This window comes from Chiloscyllium plagiosum, chromosome 5 (genome assembly GCF_004010195.1).
Source record: "Chiloscyllium plagiosum isolate BGI_BamShark_2017 chromosome 5, ASM401019v2, whole genome shotgun sequence".
In the NCBI taxonomy this organism is placed as follows: Eukaryota; Metazoa; Chordata; class Chondrichthyes; order Orectolobiformes; family Hemiscylliidae; genus Chiloscyllium; species Chiloscyllium plagiosum.
Window position 1 is genome coordinate 79,871,725 of NC_057714.1, and position 20,174 is coordinate 79,891,898.

At 45.5% G+C, this 20,174-nt stretch overlaps 1 pseudogene; it reads left to right on the top strand.

The window, feature by feature from the left end:
* The first annotated feature begins 4,624 nt into the window (after positions 1-4,624).
* LOC122550037 lies at positions 4,625-5,183 on the top strand (annotated as a pseudogene).
* The last annotated feature ends 14,991 nt before the right edge of the window (positions 5,184-20,174 follow it).

The following is a 20,174-nucleotide window of genomic DNA, read 5'->3' on the forward strand; positions in this document are numbered from 1 at the left end:
ACCAGTGGTGTGCCGCAGGGATCAGTGCTGGGACCGCAGCTTTTTACAATGTACATTAGTGATATAGATGAAGGTAGTAAAAGTAATATTAGCAAATTTGCTGATGACACGGTGAAATGTGAGGAGGATGTTAGGAGAATACAGGGTGACCTGGACAGGCTAGGTGAGTGGATGGATAAATGTGTGATTATCCACTTTGGTGGCAAGAACAGGAAGGCAGATTACTACCTAATTGGAGTCAAGTTAGGTAAAGGGGTAATACAACGAGATTGAGGTGGTCTTGTACATCAGTCAATGAAAGCAAGCATGCAGGTACAGCAGGCAGTGAAGAAAGCGAATAGCATGCTGGCCTTCATAACAGGAATTGAGTATAGAAGCAAAGAGGTTCTTCTGCAGTTGTACAGGGCTCTGGTGAGACTGCACCTGGAATATTGTGCGCAGTTTTGGTCTCCAAATTTGAGGAAAGACATTCTGGCTATTGAGGGAGTGCATCGTAGGTTCACGAGGTCAATTCCCGGAATGGCGGGACTATCTGACGCTGAAAGATTGAAGTGACTGGGCTTGGAATTTAGAAGGCTGAGAGGGGATCTGATTGAGACGTATAAGATTATTAAAGGATTGGACACTCTGGAAGCAGGAAGCATGTTTCCGCTGATGGGTGAGTCCCGAACCAGAGGACACAGTTTAAAAATAAGGGGTAGGCCTCTTAGATAAGAGTTGAGGAGAAACTTCTTCACCCAGAGAGAGTGGTGGGTGTATGGAATGCTCTGCCCCAGAAAGCTGTGGAGACCAAGTCTCTGGATACTTTCAAGAAAGAGTTGGATAGAGCTCTTAAGGATAGTGGAATCAAGGGTTATGGGGATAAGGCAGGAACAGGATACTGATTGAGAATGATCAGCCATGATCATAATGAATGGTGGTGCTGGCTCGACGGGTAGAATGGCCTACTCCTGCATCTATTGTCTATTTTCAGTCCTTCATGAAATCAGCTCAGAATTGGATGAAATTAGTTGAAACAAATTAAACTGATTGGAATCAAATTCAAGGATAACAGCCCAGGAGCACTGTAACAAAAATCAAATGTTCAAGTTAAACTAAAAAAAATTTACTTAAATTTTAGATGAAGGGTCACACTCAATCCTTCACAGTGCCAACTGACTGCAGAAGGCCTCAACTATTCTGGTGGCCATTACATGCTTTGGATTGTATGATGTACTCTTTTGAAGACCCACTGTAACAAAAGTGAAATGTTCAAATGACAAAATTTAAATTAAAATGCGCGGAGATAGTGTACTCCTGCCCCTACTGGTCAATGAGGCCTCAGTGGTTTTAGTGGGCACTATGTGATTTCAATGGTTGAGATATTTATTTCTTCAAATAACCTGTTTAGACATGTTATGACATGTATCCAGAGCAGGGGGGACTTGAATCTGCTTCTTCTGGACAAGACGTAAGGGCATTGCCACTATACCACAAGACCCTTGCATTTTATGAGATTAAAGAAAAGTCAACCTATTCTGCAGTAAGTAAGACTTTGAACCCAAATCTTCTAGCCCAAAGGTGAGTACACCTCTAGGCTGCCACAAGACTCTTGGATGGTTTCAGGTAACAAAAAATGATCTTGAATGAATTTGTTTGGAGGTGTTATAACATAGGGACAGACCATAAGACTATTCAAAATAGGAACAGGAATAGGTCCCTTTCCCCAGAACCCTTGATTCCCTGTTGATCAAGAACAGGCCACTTTTGGAGTACTGTGTAGTGTTCTGATCACCCTGTTATAGGAAGGACATAATTAAATTGGAGAGAGTGCAGAAAAGATTTATAAGGATATTGCCAGGACTGGAGTGTTTGAGTTATAAGGAGAGGCTGGTGTGAGATCATTTTCAATAGTGACCGAGATCAGTGATTGGCAAAAATAGCCCCGTTATTGAGCATCCACAAGGGCACAGTTCGAGGCAGAGATGGAATCCAAAGTACAGCTTTACAGTAGCCTCTTTTATACACAGTTTTTACATACATTGAAACTTTAGCACCAAGGTGTCATATGGTTGTATCTATTGTACACAGGTTTGCGTGACATCTGTGCTGGGGAAGCACGAGACAGTTTAATGCTGGCAGTTACTCCTGATGGGATTAGAGTGTCTGTCCTGTCTGAGCTTGCATAATTAAGAGGTGTTAGTCCTTTTGTCTTTAAAATTAGTAATGTTAGTAGAAAAACTAGATCTATATGATCTAAATAAGTGAGAAATTATGTGTGCACTAAATAAAAGTATAGAGGAAATTAAAACTGATTTCCTGCAGTTGGATCATGAGATTTCATCTACCATTGCCGGTTTTTGACAATTCTTACTCATTCATTCATGCAGTTTCACAGAAGTGCTGTTTTGATAGTAAGTTTCTGAAAGGAGGTAGCAGCCTTATTTATTATGTTTATAAGTATAAATTTATACATTAATACAAGTCGATAGTCCTAAATAAAAGTTAGAAATAGATAGTACAGTATTATAGAAATAGGTTGTGTGTAAGGAAATTTCAAAGAAATAAAAATCAGCAAACTATAGGTTTGATGTCCTGCAGCCTATTCAGGTCCTGAGAGATGATTACTAAGGACTAATTAATATTATAATCTTTCCATGGTTTCGATGAGGTTATGGAGATACATAGTGAGCTGGCATTGTTCTGAGTAGATTACAGTGTTAACACTTATTTAGGGTAGCCTTTGATACAGAAAGAGGTCTAAACACTGCTTGCAGCATGGGGCTGTTAAGAATTGAAAGGTGTAAAGAAACAGTAATGGGTTGGCAGCTAGGAAGGAATGTTTAATTTAATTTATCTTTTGGAGCTGCTGGTGTTGGACTGGGGTCTACAAAGTTAAAAATCACACCAGGTTATAGTCCAACAGGTTTAATTGGAAGCACTAGCTTTTGGAGCACTGCTTCTTATCAGGTGGCTGCCACAACCACCTGAAGGAGCAGCACTCTGAAAGCTAGTGCTTCCAATTAAACCTGTTGGACTATAATCTGGTGTTCTGTGATTTTTAACTTTGTTTATCTTGTAGGAGTAAAATGTACTACAAAAATGCGGTTTTATGAATGAATGAATGAAATTGTGGTATAGTAAACTTAGACTGCTTGTGAGTGAGTTAGTAAAGAGAATCATAATACAATATCTCACACTGCATACGCTGGGACTTTTTTCACTGGAGTTTAGAAGGTTGGTGAATGACTTAATAGATGTTTATAAAATCATGAAAGGCATAGATAAGGTGACTGAGCAAAGGTCTTTTCCTTAGGGTGGGGGAATTAAAAACTAGGGGGCATATTTTTAAGAGCAAAAATATTTAAAAGGGACCTGATAATGCAAGTTTATCACACAGAGGGTGGTTCAGTATATGGAATGAACAGCTAGAGGAAGTGGTAGATGCAGGTACAGTCACAACATTTAAAAGACATTTGAACAAGTACATGAATAGGAAGGGTTTAGAGAGATATGGGCCAAACACAGGCAAGTGGGAGTAGTTTAGTTTGGGAAACTTGGTTGGCATGGATGAGTTGGACCAAAGAATCTTTTTCCATGCTGTGACTCTATGGCTCTAATCTATCCATCACAGCAATAAATATATACAAGGATTCTGCTCTATAGCTCACTGTGGCAAGATAGGGAATTCCAAAGACTCACAACACTTTGAGAGAAGAAATTCTTCCTCATCTTGGTGTTAAATGAGCACCTCTTTATTCTGAGACTAGACCCTCTTGTCCTGACTGTTCATTATGTGTATATAGCAGACAAATGGTTAGGATTGACTAATCACTAAAGTTCTGATTATTAGAATAGCACTCTAGGTGGCCTCATATTTCAATCATGAGCTCTGTTCCCATTTTGTTTCATGCCTGAATTTACAGAAGAAGAGGCAAAGAGATAATTTCTCTTGTTTAAGAAGTTGCTAGTTGAAACTTTATTGCTGGAACAGCACAGCAGGTCAGGCAGCATCCAGGGAACAGGAGATTCGACGTTTCGGGCACAGGCCCTTCTTCAGGAATGAGCAGAGAGTGTTCAGCAGGAGAAGATAAAAGGTAGGGAGGAGGGACTTGGAGGAGGGGCGTTGGAATCACATTTCCTATCACATTTCCAACGCCCCTCCTCCAAGTCCCTCCTCCCTACCTTTTATCTTCTCCTGCTGAACACTCTCTGCTCATTCCTGAAGAAGGGCCTGTGCCCGAAACGTCGAATCTCCTGTTCCCTGGATGCTGCCTGACCTGCTGTGCTGTTCCAGCAATAAAGTTTCAACTTTGATCTCCAGCATCTGCAGACCTCACTTTCTCCCCTAAGAAGTTGCTAAACAACTAAAATGACCAAATAATGCATTGACTCATGTCTTCCAAAGTGAACTGACAAGTAATGGATTTTTTTTCTACTCTTTCAGAAAATCAATAGTCAGATAACATGGCAGTTAAAACTGTTCCTGAAGTTTACCAATTAAGGTTTAGGACAGTAAAGCTGAAACCCAGTCAGACCTTTGTTGAATTCACTGAGGAAAAAGAAATCCCATGGGATCGATAGTTTTGCTAATTGAAGTTAGAGCAATCACTTGAAAATGTAATGGAAATCATGATTATGGAAGAATTGTGGAATAGCATTCCAAAAGGAATTAAAGACCGGAGTGTCAGGTACCAAAGATCAAAGAGGCCAACAGCTCTGGCAGATGTATATGACATTTTTCAGGCAGATAAATGTTCATATATTGTCATATTAACTGGAGGAGTAGACAAGAATTCGTTTTCAGAAAGAAGGCAGAAGTTATGCTAGTCAAAAAGATGAATCCTTACATGGGATTTGTGGGCCAGTCACAGGGACCATATGGACCGTCACAGCCCAGCTGATTTGACAAGATTAAAATGGACTTCATAATGGGCTATGCAGTTGGTATGGGCAGCAGGTGCACTTTTTGGCAGTTTCTCAAGCCTCGGTTTGGGACTGAGAGGCTGAGAACTGCTGGGTGATGTTGGGAAGAGTGGAGGCGCATTTGGAACCTTCATGGTGATTGGAATTAGATACTTCCTCTCTGTTGAAATAACGTATCAACTGGCTCTGTCCCCTTGATTATAAGCTGTATAATAATGGAGATTAAAGTGTATAATTTACAGTGTGAAGCCAATATGTTCTCATGCCAGTAGACAATGGGCAGCACACTGGTTCAGTGGGTAGCACTGCTGTCTCACAGCGCCATGACCCCGAGTCTATTTCCCACCTTAGGCGACTGTCTGTGTGGAGTTTGCACATTCTCCCCATGTTTGCGTGGGTTTCCTCCAGGTGCTCCGGTTTCCTCCCACAATCCAAAGATGTGCAGGTCAGGTGAATTGGTCATGCTAAATTGCCTATAGTGTTAGGCGCTTTGGTCAGGGGTAAATATAGGGTAGGGGAATGAGTGTGGGTGGGTTACTCTTTGGAGGGTCTGTGTGGACCTGTTGGGCCAAATGGCCTGTTTCATACTTAGGGAATCTAATTATTGTTAATACAGGGTATGTGAAAGTAAATTGTTGGAAGCAGAATAGTAAAACTGTGGCATTAAGACCAATGCTTAAGTCATCTTTTGAAAAGACAGTGCCACTAAAGGAAATGTTAAGCCAGTGGCACTGATGCAAATAACAGGAATTTCCACAAAGAGACTGAAAACAGTGAAACTTAGAATATACCCTTCGTGTCTCATGTTTTTAGAATGAGAATAGTTAGGGTTGCCAAGGATTATGAAGTGTTTTATATTTGAAGGAGAAGTCACCTCATAAGGTGTCCAAGAGCCTAAAGTGATTCCTATCCTGAGCGATGCTGGTTCAGCTCAGAACCTATTATTAGGAAAGGATTTAGATCTTTCTTCAGAGCATTTACTGAATTAAAATGTATTATTATGCAGTATTGATTTAAAGTATGTGTCTTTCCCTTTTCATATTGATTAGATTAGATTAGATTATCTACAGTGTGGAAACAAACACTACGGGCAATTTAATTTGGCCAATTCACCTAACCTGCACATTTTTGGACTGTTGGAGGAAACTGGAGCACCTGGAGGAAACCCACGCAGACACGGGGAGAATGTGCAAACTCCACACAGAGAGTTGCCTGAGGCGGGAATTGAACCCGGGTCTCTGGCGCTGTGAGGCCAGAGATTGAAAGTATGTCTTTCCCTGTTCATATTAAATTATGCTTTGATAAAGGGATGATGGGTGATGGGAATTGTTCCTAAATTGCAATTTAAAAATATAGATGTTAAATTGGGAAATTATGCAGTTATCAGTATAGTTTTTCCACCATTTGTGAAGGTGTGCCAAAATTTTGAAGTTTTTCTGTGAATATAAATTATTTGCCTATTTGTAATTCAGTTCAAGAAATAACTAATTTAAGCAGAAGCTGTGTGATAAAGTTTACTGTTGTCTATTCAATAAAACGGGAGAAAGTGAGGTCTGCAGATGCTGGAGAGCAGAGCTGGAAATGTGTTGCTGGAAAAGCGCAGCACGTCAGACAGCATCCAGGGAACAGGAGAATCGACGTTTCGGGCATAAGCCCTTCCTGAAGAAGGGCTTATGCCCGAAACGTCGATTCTCCTGTTCCCTGGATGCTGTCTGACCTGCTGCGCTTTTCCAGCAACACATTTCCAGCGCTATTCAATAAAACCCCTAGATCTCACACTAGTCAACTTTGAAAATAAAAGCTACAGGTCCTTGGCCAGATTGTAATGTAAATTTGACAAGCAAAAGTGAGGACTGCAGATGTTAGAGATTAGAGTCAACATTAGAGTGGTGCTGGAAATGCACAGCAGGTCAGGCAGCATCCGAGGAGCAGGAAAATCAATGTTTCGGGCAGGAGCCCTTCATCACGAAGGAGGCTGGAAGCCTCGGGGGTGGAGAGATAAATGGGAGGGAGTGGGGCTGGGGAGAAGGTAGCTGGGAGTGCAATAGGTGGGATGGTGGAAGGGGTAAAGGTGATAGGTGGGAGAGGAGGGTGGAGCGGATAGGTGGGAAGGAAGATGACAGGTGGCACAGGTGCTGGAACTGGGGTAAGGTGGGGGGAGGGGAAATGAGGAAACTGGTGAAGGCTGCATTGATGCCCTGGGGTTGAAGTGTTCCGAGGCAGAAGATGAGGCGTTCTTCCTCCAAGTGTTGGGTGGTGAGGGAGTGGTGGTGGAGGAGGCCCAGTACCTGCATGTCCTTGGCAGAGTGGGAGGGGGAGTTGAAATGTTCAGCCATGGGGCGGAGTGGGTGTCACGGAGATGTTCCCTGACTGCGAGAAGGCGTCCAGTCTCCCCAATGTAAAGGAGACCACATTGTGAGCAATGGATGCAATAAATGCATCACTTTTGCCTAGTTGATTTTAACCTTCCTGTGAATCCTCTTGCATGGATGCCTACCTTGAAGAAGTTCTCCTCATCTCTCTACAAAGATCTCAGTGAGTCTCTCTCTCTCTCTCTCTCTCTCTCACACACTGCAACCCCCAGGTCATCTCTTCTGTCTTGAAGTCCTCCACAACTACCTGGTCAGGTCCACGCCCCACCAACAGCCCACCCTCCCCTCCCCTCCTGGCACCTTCCCCTGCCACTGCAGGAATTGCAAAACCTGCAACCACACCTCCCCCCCTCACCTCCATCCAAGGCTCAAAAGGAGCCTTCCACATCCATCAAAGTTTCACCTGCACTTCCACCAATGTCATTTATTGCATCTGTTGCTCCCGATGCGGTCTCCTCTACAATGGGGAGACTGGACGCCTTCGCGCAGAGCACTTCAGGGAAGATCTCCATGACACCCACACCAATCAACCCCACCGCCCCGTGGCCGAACAGTTCTACTCCCCCTCCCACTCTGCCGAGGACATGCAGGTCTTGGGCTTCCTCCACCACCACTCTCTTACCACCCAATGGCTGGAGGAAGAACGCCTCATCTTCCGCCTCTGATGTCCTCAGATTGAAGGGTTCTATGTGGACTTTACCAGTTTCCTTATTTCCCATTCCCCCTCCTTACCCCAGTTCCAAACTTCCAGCTCAGCCTCATGACCTGTCCCACCTGTCATCTTCCTTCCCACCTGTCCGCTCCCCCTTCCTCTCCAACCTATTACCTTTACCCCTTTCCTCCATCTACCTCTTGCACTCCCAGCTACCTTCTCCCCAGCCTAACCCCCTCCCATTTATCTATCCACCCCGAGGCTCCCTGCCTCATTCCTGATGAAGGGCTCTTGCCCGAAACGTTGATTTTCCTGCTCCATGTAAATTTGACAGTCTAGTCCAGGATTGTGAAACAAAAGCTGCTGCTTGACCCTGTCTACTAAAGTACCATCTGTGAGACAAAACTGCTGGCTGACTTTGTCACTGTTCCTTCAGTATTGCTGAATGAAAATCCTGGAACTCACTCCCTCATGGCATTGAAGGGGAACTACAGCAAGCGATTCATGAAAGGAGCTCATATCCATCTTCTCAAGGGCAACTAGGGAAGGGCAATAAATGCTACACTAGCCAGTGATGCCCACACCTCAGGAGTGATTTCTGTTTATAAAAAAGCATGCTTCACTTATGCAGTTGAGTTTCTGAAGCATCGAGTATGTCAATTGGGCAGAAGTTCATTGGGAAGTAGAAATTAATTCCAGCAACAAAAATGTATACAAATAGACTCCTTGGTACCTAATGTTGAGGAACTCATCTTGCCACCTAAGGCAGGAGGAATTAGTTACAAAAGTTTATGTTGACTGCAAGATCCTGATTTTCCGACTCTTGACAGATTAAGACACACACATCATTATTCTTACCACCTCAAGGAGTTGCAGATTGCACTCCTTAACTCTTTCTTTTTCGATCCATGCTCTTAGATTTTGACTTTTCCAACATTTTCTAATTTCATTGCAAAAAAATAACTGCATTTAAATAAAACAATTTGCAATCTTCCCAGTTGCAGCTATCGGAGAAGTTTGTATTATTGTTTCCAGCAGTACACTGAAACAATCCTGTCGTTTTTCATATTGATACTTATTGACACTGTGCCACCGTGTGCGGCACGGTGGCACAGTGGTTAGCACTGCTGCCTCACAGCGCCAGAGACCCGGGTTCAATTCCCGCCTCAGGCGACTGACTGTGTGGAGTTTGCACATTCTCCCCGTGTCTGCGTGGGTTTCCTTCGGGTGCTCCGGTTTCCTCCCACAGTCCAAAGATGTGCAGGGTCAGGTGAATTGGCCATGCTAAATTGTCCGTAGTGTTAGGTAAGGGGTAAATGTAGGGGTATGGGTGGGTTTCGCTTCGGCGGGTCGGTGTGGACTTGTTGGGCCGAAGGGCCTGTTTCCACACTGTAATCTAATCTAATCTAATCTAATCTAATCTAATCTAATCATATTCCCAATTATTCTCTCCCTTCCTGAAGATATGGACCTTGCTATGGTATGTTTCAGAGCCCAGTCAATCTATGGTAATTTTTCACATACCTCATATTCCAACTCTCGAGTCGTATCCAGTGCTGTTACTGGAAATTATTTCTGTTTCAGTGATCATGTAGTTGAACAACCACGACACTTACAGACCATGTCCGTAATGAACCCTATTGTGGGTTCTATGACAGAAGTGTGATACTCAAAAGATTTCCTGCCATTGATTGAAATTGCATAAAGGCAACTTGCGGAATATATGCAAAGTTGCAAAGATGAGAAAAGGTTTTTTTCTAATTGCTTTAATCAAAGCTGTCGTATGAAAGTGGACATTAAAATTTTAAGAAATATTTTCTGGCTTGACAAATAATAAAAGTGTAACTTCCATCGGTTTTGTACAAACCACAAAACATAAGTCAGGTTCTGTTTACTGGGGCAACGTTTAGTTCTCTATCTATATTTTTGCACCACTTAAGGGCAGGCAGACCATCCATCTTGTGTCTCAATTATCTGATCATGGTGGTGTCAGTTGCAGCTTGCTGGGAACAGTTTTACCTCCGCATTTGAAGGTTTAACATTCCCAATAGGAATGGAGCACAAAAATCAAACCTACATTCCAATGCAATGTTGTCGTTTTGGATAAGATAGTGAAGTGTGGGAGAAGGGAAACCATTTTGACTCTAGAAGCCATTTCCCCTAGCTAAATTACTGAAGCCATTCACAGGAACTGGCTGTGACAGCCATTTCCCTGAACAGAGGAAACACGTTAGTTGTGACCCAGAAATTCTCTCACTGACAATGCTGTTGTACCTCTGCACCCACCTTGAGGGGTCTCTCTCTCCATGGGAGCTCCAGCTGAAACAATACTCCTGCAGACAAGATGTCACCAAACTATTTAATATTGATAGCTACTGACCTTTACCACTATGAACAGGATGCTACTCGATCAGTTTCAATTGTTCAACTACTGATCCAGAATCTGGTTTCCAGCATCTGCAGTCATTGTTTTTACCTAATTAACGTTCGAGACTAGTAATATTGCCAGCGACCTATTACCATTGTTCAATTAATCAATGTTGTTAGACCAGTATTGTTCTCAATAAATAATCAGCCGTTTGTAACCCTTTATAAACTGTATACAGTACACCTGAAGCTGAGCGGAGCAGTTATGACTCATCTGTGCTGAGCAGTCATTCTGAGCTGAGTGGTCATTGACCTCTTCCCACGATATCGGGAAATAAACAAATGTGCAAATTTCACAAGGTCTGCATAGAAGATTTATTGGAAACAGGACATTTCTCCGACAGTTTGGCGTAAGTCGTCAGGACCCCTTGCTTACAACGGGGCTCCAGAGCGAACCAAAGTTTTTAAAATTCGGCCAATTGCATGATCTTGACCTGAGTCGGAGGGTGCGGGGCAGATCCTAAGTTATGGACAGATGGTACGGCAAGATGGAAGAACAGAAAGATCGCCTCTCTAAATTTCTAAAATTTTTTGCCTAAAATTCAGCTGACTGCGTGATCCCATCCTGAGCCAACAGGCTGATCCTAAGTTGGGGAGAGACGCTAAGGCAAGACGGGACCCGGGAAAGACGGCTGTTGAGCAATAATTCAAGTTCAAAATAGGGAAACCTTGAGAAATTGACCAGGGAGGCCTGTGTTTGTCTTGTTCGTTTGTCTTACCTGTTTGTCCTGTCAGTGTTCGTATTGTTGTCTGTTCTTTGCTTCCCGCACAACCGTTCACAGGTAAATGGGGTTGCAGAACTCGAAATCCTCGGGAGAAGGACTGACCCCCGGGGACGAGGCTACCTCGTCCCGCTGACACAGGGCGGTCCGCGCCCACAAAGAACACAGAAACGCCACGGTAAATATGTTTGCTAGAAGAACAAGGTAGGAAATCCTCTGGTAACACCAGGGTCACCGGTTGGCCCGGTATGGAAGGAAATGGGTGACAATAGATCGGTCATTCCCTTTACCTCCGATTTATATGGGTGGTCCCATGGAAATTGGCCATATGGAGGCTCCTTTAAATTGGAGAAAATTGAGGGCGGGTAAGGAGTCCGCTCTTGGGACACTGACTGTAGGATTCAATGCCTAGAAAAGTGGAAGGAAGTCGTGTAAGGGCACCAGCTCCCTAAAACTAAAAGCTGCTGTCAACTTTCAGACACGCTTGCATCTTCCGTTTCCACGCCCACTGCCGTATACCCCTCAATATCCTGAAGTTCCTTTCCCAACTCTGGAGCCAAACCCACTAGTAAGCAAGGTTGCTGCATTTGTTGACACACCACATCACCCACCCACTACTGCAAATTAAGGGGTCTCAGAGGCATCTGTTGTAGGGAGCATTTCAGGGACAGGACACTGAGATAAAGCAGAAACCAATCCCGCCTCCAACACCAGACTTACTCGCAGTGTGGCCACAGCCTTGAAGCCCCAGACCCCCTGATAACCAGCACAGCCCCATTATGATAGGCACTACGCTCTCGACAAGCCCTGGACTCAGGCTGAGGTCCGAAGCATGCTCCAGGATGCCCCCAGCCGCTAAAACGCCCGGTACCATACCTCAATTGGCTACTACAAATATGTGAGCAGGTTATAGTCCAACAGGTTTAATTGGAAGGACACTAGCTTTCGGAGCGTCGCTCCTTCATCAGGTGGTAGTCCGAAAGCTAGTGTGCTTCCAATTAAACCTGTTGGACTACAACCTGGTGTTGTGTGATTTTTAACTTTGTACACCCCAGTCCAACACCGGCATCTCCAAATCATGACAAATATGTGATATCTAATACTGCTTACCGCAGGACTTCCAGGCTTTACTGTGGTTACGGGACTCACTGGGCCACTCTGAAGACTTCTACTGAATTCCCCGCCGAGCCATGGGTTAATGCAAGCGCAGCCTCCACCTGGCTTGGGAATAGCATTAAAGATGCCAACATGGCAGCTGCAAGGCAACAGGCAGACTTCGGGGAAGTTACTCATTGCCTGCAAAAAGCTAATAAGCCCAGCCTTGATTTCATTGCCCACTTCAAAAGACATTTGGGAGTTCTCAGCGGGCATCTCTTTGCCAGAGAATAAGTTAGCAGGACAGACCCTTGTGAATTGACACCTTCTTACAGAGCGCTTTAGGGAGCATCTCCGGGACACCCGCACCAATCAACCCTACTACCCCGTGGCCCAACATTTCAATCCCCCTCCCACTCTCCGAGAACATGCACTGCCACTCCCTCACCACCCGACGCCTGGAGGAAGAATGCCTCATCTTCCACCTCGAAACACTTCAATCCCAGGGCACCAATGTGGATTTCACCAGTTTCCTCATTGCCCACCTTATCCCAGTTTCAACCTTCTAGATCAGCACTATCTTCATGACCTGTCCTACCTGCCAATCTTCCTTCCCACCTATCTGCTCCACCCTCCTCTCTGACCTATCACCTCCATCCATCTATTGTGCTCTTGACTACCTTCTCCCCAGCCCCCCTCTTCCACCCTGGAGGCACCCTGCCTTCATTCCTGATGAAGGGCTTTTGCCCGAAACGTCAATTTTCCTGCTCCTCGGATCCTGCCTGACCTGCTGTGCTTTTCCAGCACCACTCTAATCTATACTCTGATCTGTAGACCTCACTTTTGCCTTGTGTATTGAATCCCTCCCTGACATGCTCACGTCTACAAGTCCCACAACCTAACATGGCAAACAGCTGAGTGGGGAGATATACTCACCACTCTCAACAATTTAGACTGATAGGGACTGTTTGAGTGTAAGAGAGAGAAGGAGGCATACCCTTGGCTCATGCAGCCATGAAATCAGGAAAACCCATGGCCAAACACAGCAGCGTCGGGACTAAAGTAGGGATAAATGCAGGGCATGCGGCAAACTGGGTCACTGGGAAAGAGATTGTTGGTTAGTGGCCCCTCAACAGACAAAGGTTTCCACCCATACACCATCTTCACTTTCCCAATGAAACCATACTCCTCCTCAGAGACAGCCTAAGTGGACCGCCAATACTATGGATGACCTATGTTCCTGTGCCCCAGGAGCCCAGGGCTGCCACGGGAGGGAGGTTTTGCAGGTTTTCACACTCCCAGTCTGAAAATGCTATGGTGGATGTGGAAGTGGGGTGTCAGCTCATTTCAGTTTTGGGGGACTCCGGAGCCACACACTCATCTGCACCTCCCTCTGTGGACCTTCCCCTCCGTTCCAGTACTGTCTGCGCTATTGGTGTTTCCGGAGTACCCATAATAGAACCACTTTCTAATCCAGTGCCTTTTAGCATCGGACACAGCTATAATTTCCTCATCCTGTCCAGTGGCCCTCTTGGATCAACAAATCTTTTGTAAATTAAACGCTTCTATTCACTGCCCTCCCTGGGGTCTCACCTTAGAAATCCCTGATTCCCATTACTCTATGGTGCAGACTGCGATGACCACACTTCCACACTTGTCTTCCCCTTTTGAGACTGCCTACAGTTGGTCATGCCAGTCTAGACCTATCAGTGCCTTTCTTGACCCCTTCCTTTCCCTTTTGCTGAATGCCCATTTGTACCCTGTGACCTTCTTCCTGTGCTGGGTGGTTCAGACAAGCTGTTTCCTACACTAATTTCACCGTACTGTGTCCTTCCCACGTGAACCAGGGTCACCCTACTCTGCTCTTTCCGATCCCCACCTCACTGTGCCCTCTCAGCTAGCACTGACTGGCCTGTGTTTCATTGGTCCTGAGGGAGGAGCTGCAGAGGTTCTGCTCATTGCTGAGCAGACATCACTGTTTCACCACGACCCTGCCTCAGTTCCCCATGTTCCCTTTTCATTAAAGGTACCCTGGCATCCCAAGGACTTGGTAATCCATGGTAACCAGATTACAACAGTCGCCTCAGCACTTTGCACCCCCTTGACTCTGGAAAGACCTGGTCAGTTGCTTGTCTAGGGTTGGAAGAACTTTGTGCGCACTGCCCTCCCAATCCGTGGGGGTCGCCTTTACTATGCATTCCCCCATGCCAACCCTTTCCTATGAAAAAACCCTACTATTGGTTGACCTGCCAGCCTCACTGTGGGCACAGCATGCGGGCCTGGTCCTCTCTACCCTGCCACATACAGTCATGGTGAAGCAGGGAGCTGTTCTGCTGTCAATACGGCAGTACACTATCGCCAGCCACAACAGAGGATATCAAACCTGCTATCGACTTCCTCCTACAAGGTGGCATTTTGGTACTTATCACCAGCCCCTATACTTTCAATCCCAAAACCAGGGAGACCGGGAAGATGGTGTTTCGTCCAGGACCTAAAGGCTCTCCAGTAGTACCAGACACCAATGCCATTCTTACTAGTCTTCCTGCCTCTGCCACTTGCTTTTCTATAATTGATCTCTGTTCAGCCTTTTTCTCCATCAAATTGTCCCCTGACAGCCAGTACCTTTTCATCTTTACTTAGGGCGGTCACCAATATATATGGACCCGGCTTCCCCAAGGGTATACTGAGAGCCCCACGATGTGCGCCTCCGCAGTAGACTGGATGCTCAGAGCCCTCCAGCTGCCATGTGAAAGCATCTTGCTTCAATATGCTGATGATTTATTAGTGACCTCCACCTCCACTGATGCTTGCATGAAAGACACTGTCACCCTGCTCCACTGTCTGGCGCGGGATGGACACAAAGTTTCCATACAGAAAATGCAACTTTGCCAGAGAACAGTACACTACTTTGGCTACACACGTTCGCACAGCCTCAGAACACTGTCTCCAGATTGCATTGCAGCCACCACTAAGCTCTCCCCACCCACCACACGAACTGAGCTTTTAATCTTCTTTGGTATGGTCAACTACTGTAGACTCTGGATACCTGACCATTGTGCTTTGATGCATCTCTTCGTGAGGCGTCCCCCCAAAACAGCCAACAAATGTGCAATGGACACCTGAGATAGAACAAGCCTTCAAAGAACTGAAACAGTGTTTAATCTCCACTCCTGCTCTTGGTATCCCTGACTATACATGGCCACTTCAGCTCTGTGTGACTGAGAAAAAAAGGGATATGCATCCAGAATTCTCACACAGATGCATGGGGATCTTCAGCGCCTTGTAGCTTACAATTGCCACCTGTTGCAAGGGGAATGCCGGCCTGTTTACGAGTTATGGCGGTCACCACTGTAATGGTAGAAAAGTCCACCCCCATTGTGCTGGATTATCCATGCACTCTTTTTGTCCCACATTCAGTTGCCCTCCTGCTTAATTCAGCAGAAACTCAACATTTTACAGCATCCAGAAGAACAGGCTATGAGGTCATATTACCATCTCGTTCCAACCTTTCCCTTCAACGTGTTCCCGCTTTAAACTCCATCACCCTTCTTTCTGTCATTCAAGATCCCAGACAGAAAACCATGATTGTTTATATTTAATTCAGCATGTTGTAACCCTGCACCCGACCTCTCCAAAAACCATTGTAAAACCCTGACCTGATCCTCTTCACTGATGGATCCTCTTATAGGTCCTCAGATCATCAGATGTTAGTGGGCTATGCAGTCTGTACCCCTTTTGAAACACTCAAATCTGCCTTGCTGCCAGAAGGTACTTCTACACAGAATGTCGAGCTGTTTGCCCTCACTAGGGCCTGCATTCTTGCCAGCGGTAAATCAGCCAATATTTATAAAGACTCCAGATGCACCTTTGGGGTTGTCCATGATTTTGGTACTCTCTGGAAACAGAGGTTTCATTACCTTTTCTGGGAGACCCCTACAACATGCCCTCCCCATTGACAATCTGTTGGAGGCTATTCTTCTAACCTCTGCTATAGCCATTGAAAAAGCACTGCTCATACCACTGCAAACGATCCTGTAGCCCGCAGCAATATTTGCGCTGACCGAACTGCTTGACAGGCTGCCTTGACTCCCATCAGATGTGTGTTGCAAGCTCCCAGACTACAGAAGCTCCTGCAGCCCCTGATCTCTGAGGGAGTGCGGGCTGCACAGCATGCTGCTTCCCAGGTCGAGAAGGACAGTTGGGTTAGCATCGGTGCTAAGGGGTCCTCTACTCTATGACTGCTCATGCACCCTGATGGATGTATCATTTGCCCCAGTACCACTTGCATGTCCTGGCACTGGCTGCCCATGGAGTCGTCCATGCCAGTAAAAGGGGAATGATACAGGCTGCTGCCCAAGCGCTGGTCTCGAACTGTTTAAAATGCCTGCAAAACAATGACAGTAAGCCCATGGTCAGGTATGACCATTTGCCAATCCCAGCAGGACCCTTCACTCAGCTGCAAATTGACTTTGCGAAAGTGAGGATACCAGATGCTGGAGATACATTCCTCATGGAGGGCTCCTGCCTGAAACATCGATTTTCCTGTTCCTCGAATGCTGCGTGACCTGCTGTGCTTTTCCAGCACAACTCTAATCTTGACTGATGAATGGCACACTTAAAACTACCCTGATTAAAATTACCCAAGAAATGGGTCTGGCATGTCCCATGCGCCCTATACGCCTAATGTAGCCAGGTTAACCGAACTACGTGACTGACTCCCTTTGAGATCCTGATCGGAGACAATACCTATGGGGGCCAGACCCCCAAATTCACTGTGGATGTAGCATCTGACACTGTGGATGTAGCTGCTTACACAGGAGGCCCTGCTGGATTATACAGAAGTGGTTACTGCAGATGCTAGAGATCAGAATCAAGATTAGAGTGGCAAGGCCCATTCCTCGTACTCCTGACAAGATTAGAGTGGTACTGGAAAAGCACTGCAGGTCAGGCGGCATCAGAAGAGCAGGAAAAATCGACGTTTCGGGCAAAACCTTTCCTGATGAAGGGCTTTTGCCCAAAATGTCAATTTTCCTGCTCCTCGGATACTGCCTGACCTGCTGTGCTTTTCCAGCACCACTTTAATCTTGACCCTGCTGGACTATGTCCAAACACTCAACAAAATGATTACTCGCAATCATGATTTAGTAAAAGAAGCCATTCCCACACCTAAAAGTGGGCCTCTGCATCCTTTCCAACCTGGGGACTATGTCATGATAAAATAGTTTGAAACTAATTCTTCCTCTCCTAGGTGACAAGGCCCGTTCCTCGTACTCCTGACAACCTGAAAGGCTGTGAAGGTAGAAGGAAGGCCCAACTGGATGCATGGGACCAGATTCAAAAGAGCACTGCCCCAGAGAGAACCTGATATGCTGGAAATTAGTGCCTCGGTACAATCTCTCTCATGAACCCCCGGCTTTGCTCCTTACTGACACGACTAGAGGAGGTACACCCATAGGGTCCATCTGCTTGAGAAGCAACCATTCATCAGGATGGGATACTGGCATCAGCAGGTGTGCTCATTCCCTGCTTCTCACTGCGGCTGTGATTCAGACCAAACCAGATGGGAGCATACTTAACCTTAAAGTTCTCAAAAGAACAGCCAAAAACACCACATTCACTACCTTTTGGACTGGACTAAGACTGACCGTTTGAGAACCTATCATGGCACTGACTTCATTTGCGGCCACAAGGCCTACCCCTGGCTGCTGCTCCCCTGTACTGGGAACTGCTGTGTGGGGTATGTGGTCCTGTTTGGTTCCCATTCATACTCCCTTCAAGAAGCCATGGGCTCGCAGCAAGAGAGCAATTACCATGCTTGATCAGGTTCTTGCTATACTCCTCCCCTCTTATGCGGCTGACCGGAAGGAGATAGAGAGCCGGCGGATGACCACTACCCTGGAGAAAGTGGCAAACACCACAGAAACAGCCCTGGGCCAGCTTAACATAGAAGCGGTTGCCATTCGCACTGTTGCCTTGCAAAACAGGCTGGCCTTTGATTATTTGCTAGCCAAAAAAAGGGGGCACATGCACCCTCATCAGGCTCCAACTACTGTGCCTACATCCCCGACCCCAGTGAGCATATTACCAACCTCGCCCAACACATTCAACAGGCAGCCTCTGCGTTCCCAGTGGGACTTGTGTAGTGGGATGGGCTCCTGGCTCAGATCCTGAGGCAGTGCCCTGCTACAAGTATTTATTGTCCTTGTTACCTTTGTCCTTCTCACGTTCCTCATTATGTTCATTAAGTGGTGTTGTGCACACTTGTGTTCACTACTGCTGCCTTCTGTACTACTGACGATCCAGTTGACAAAAATTCACTTCACTGAAAGCTCCTGCGATGATGCAGAACCTCCGGACCCAGAACTCATTGAGTCTGACCACTCCAATTCTGAGGGCTACCCATCCGATTCCAAGCCTCCCCCACCAGACGACCCCCCCCCCCCCCCCGGCTCGGGCTACATTCCCCTTTTAGCCGAAGATCCCTTCCTGCTCCATTGATGGTGAAAAGAAATAAAGAGGCGATTGTGGAAGAAGGGAAACAATTTTGACTCTGGAAACCATTTTCCTGCTTAGAAGAGACGTGCTAGCTAAATTGCTGAAGCCATTCACAAGAACTGGCTATGACAGGATGCTACTCGATCAGTTTCAAGTGTTCAACTAATTAACGTTCTTAGTAATATTGCCAGCCTCCTGTTACGGTTGTTCAATTAATCAATGTTGTTAGACCAGTAGTATTGTTAGACTTTTCATATTGTTAAACTATCTAGCAGTCCTCACTTTCTCCTATCTATCGGAGTTAGACCTGTATTGTTCTGTAATCAACAATTAGCCACTTGTAACCCTTTATAAACTGTATATGTCTGTAGCTGAGCAGAGAAGTTATGACTCATCAGTGGTCAATCCAAACTGAATGGTCATTGACCTCTTCCCACAATATTGTGAAATAAATGTGTCAATTTCACAAGGTTTATTGGAAATGAAACATTTCTCTGACATGAAGGACGCCTCCATCTTCTCTCAAGTGGATGTAAAAGCATTATCTAATTGGGGATGATTGTATAGTAGTAATATTATTGGACTAATAACTCAAAGATCAGCATTGTCTTGAAATATCAGTGTAAGTTCCACATAATAGCTCTGATGCAATGATAGACATTGATTAATAGTTTAATGCCTACTGCACAATTCATCTATTGCCTGGTATGTTCTGTTCAGTTTATTGATTTGTTGCTGTGTCTCTAATTATAGTAATTACTGCTACTGTCACTCCACTAAGTAATTGATTTGTAGGCAGGTTTCCTGTTCATTGTAAGATGTTAGCTTTGAGGGAAAAGGGAAAAAGGTGTATGGCCACATGGGTTTAGGACTACGACTCACATGACGAACAAATATGAATTGAAATCTGTTGGGATGAATGGCCTGTTTCCATATTGCTTAGATGATATGGAGTTGGGGACCACATGTAGGGGTGTCAAAGTTTGCAGATGACACTAACATGAGTGCCAGAGCAAATGTGCACAGGACTGTGAAACTTTGCAGAGGAACACAGATACATTGAGTGAGTGGGCCAAGGTCTGGCAGATGGAATACAGTGTTAATAAATGTGAAGTCAGTCATTTTGGTAGGAGTAATAGTCAAAAAGGATTATTACCTGAATGGTAAAAAGTTGCAGCATGCTGCTATGCAGAGGGACCTGGGCATCCTTGTGCATGAATCATAAAAGAATGGTCTGTAGATACAACAAGTAATTAGGAAGGCAAATTGTCCTTCATTGCTAAAAGGATGGAATATAAAAGCAGAGATCTCTTCCCTCGATCTCTTCATAGCCAACTGCCGCTGCGACATTAACTGCCTCAACCTCTCCACTCCTCTCACCCACTCCAACCTCTCACCCTCGGAACGTGCAGCCCTCCACTCCCTCCGTTCCAACCCCAACCTCACTATCAAACCAGCAGACAAGGGAGGTGCGGTAGTAGTTTGGCGCACCGACCTTTACACCGC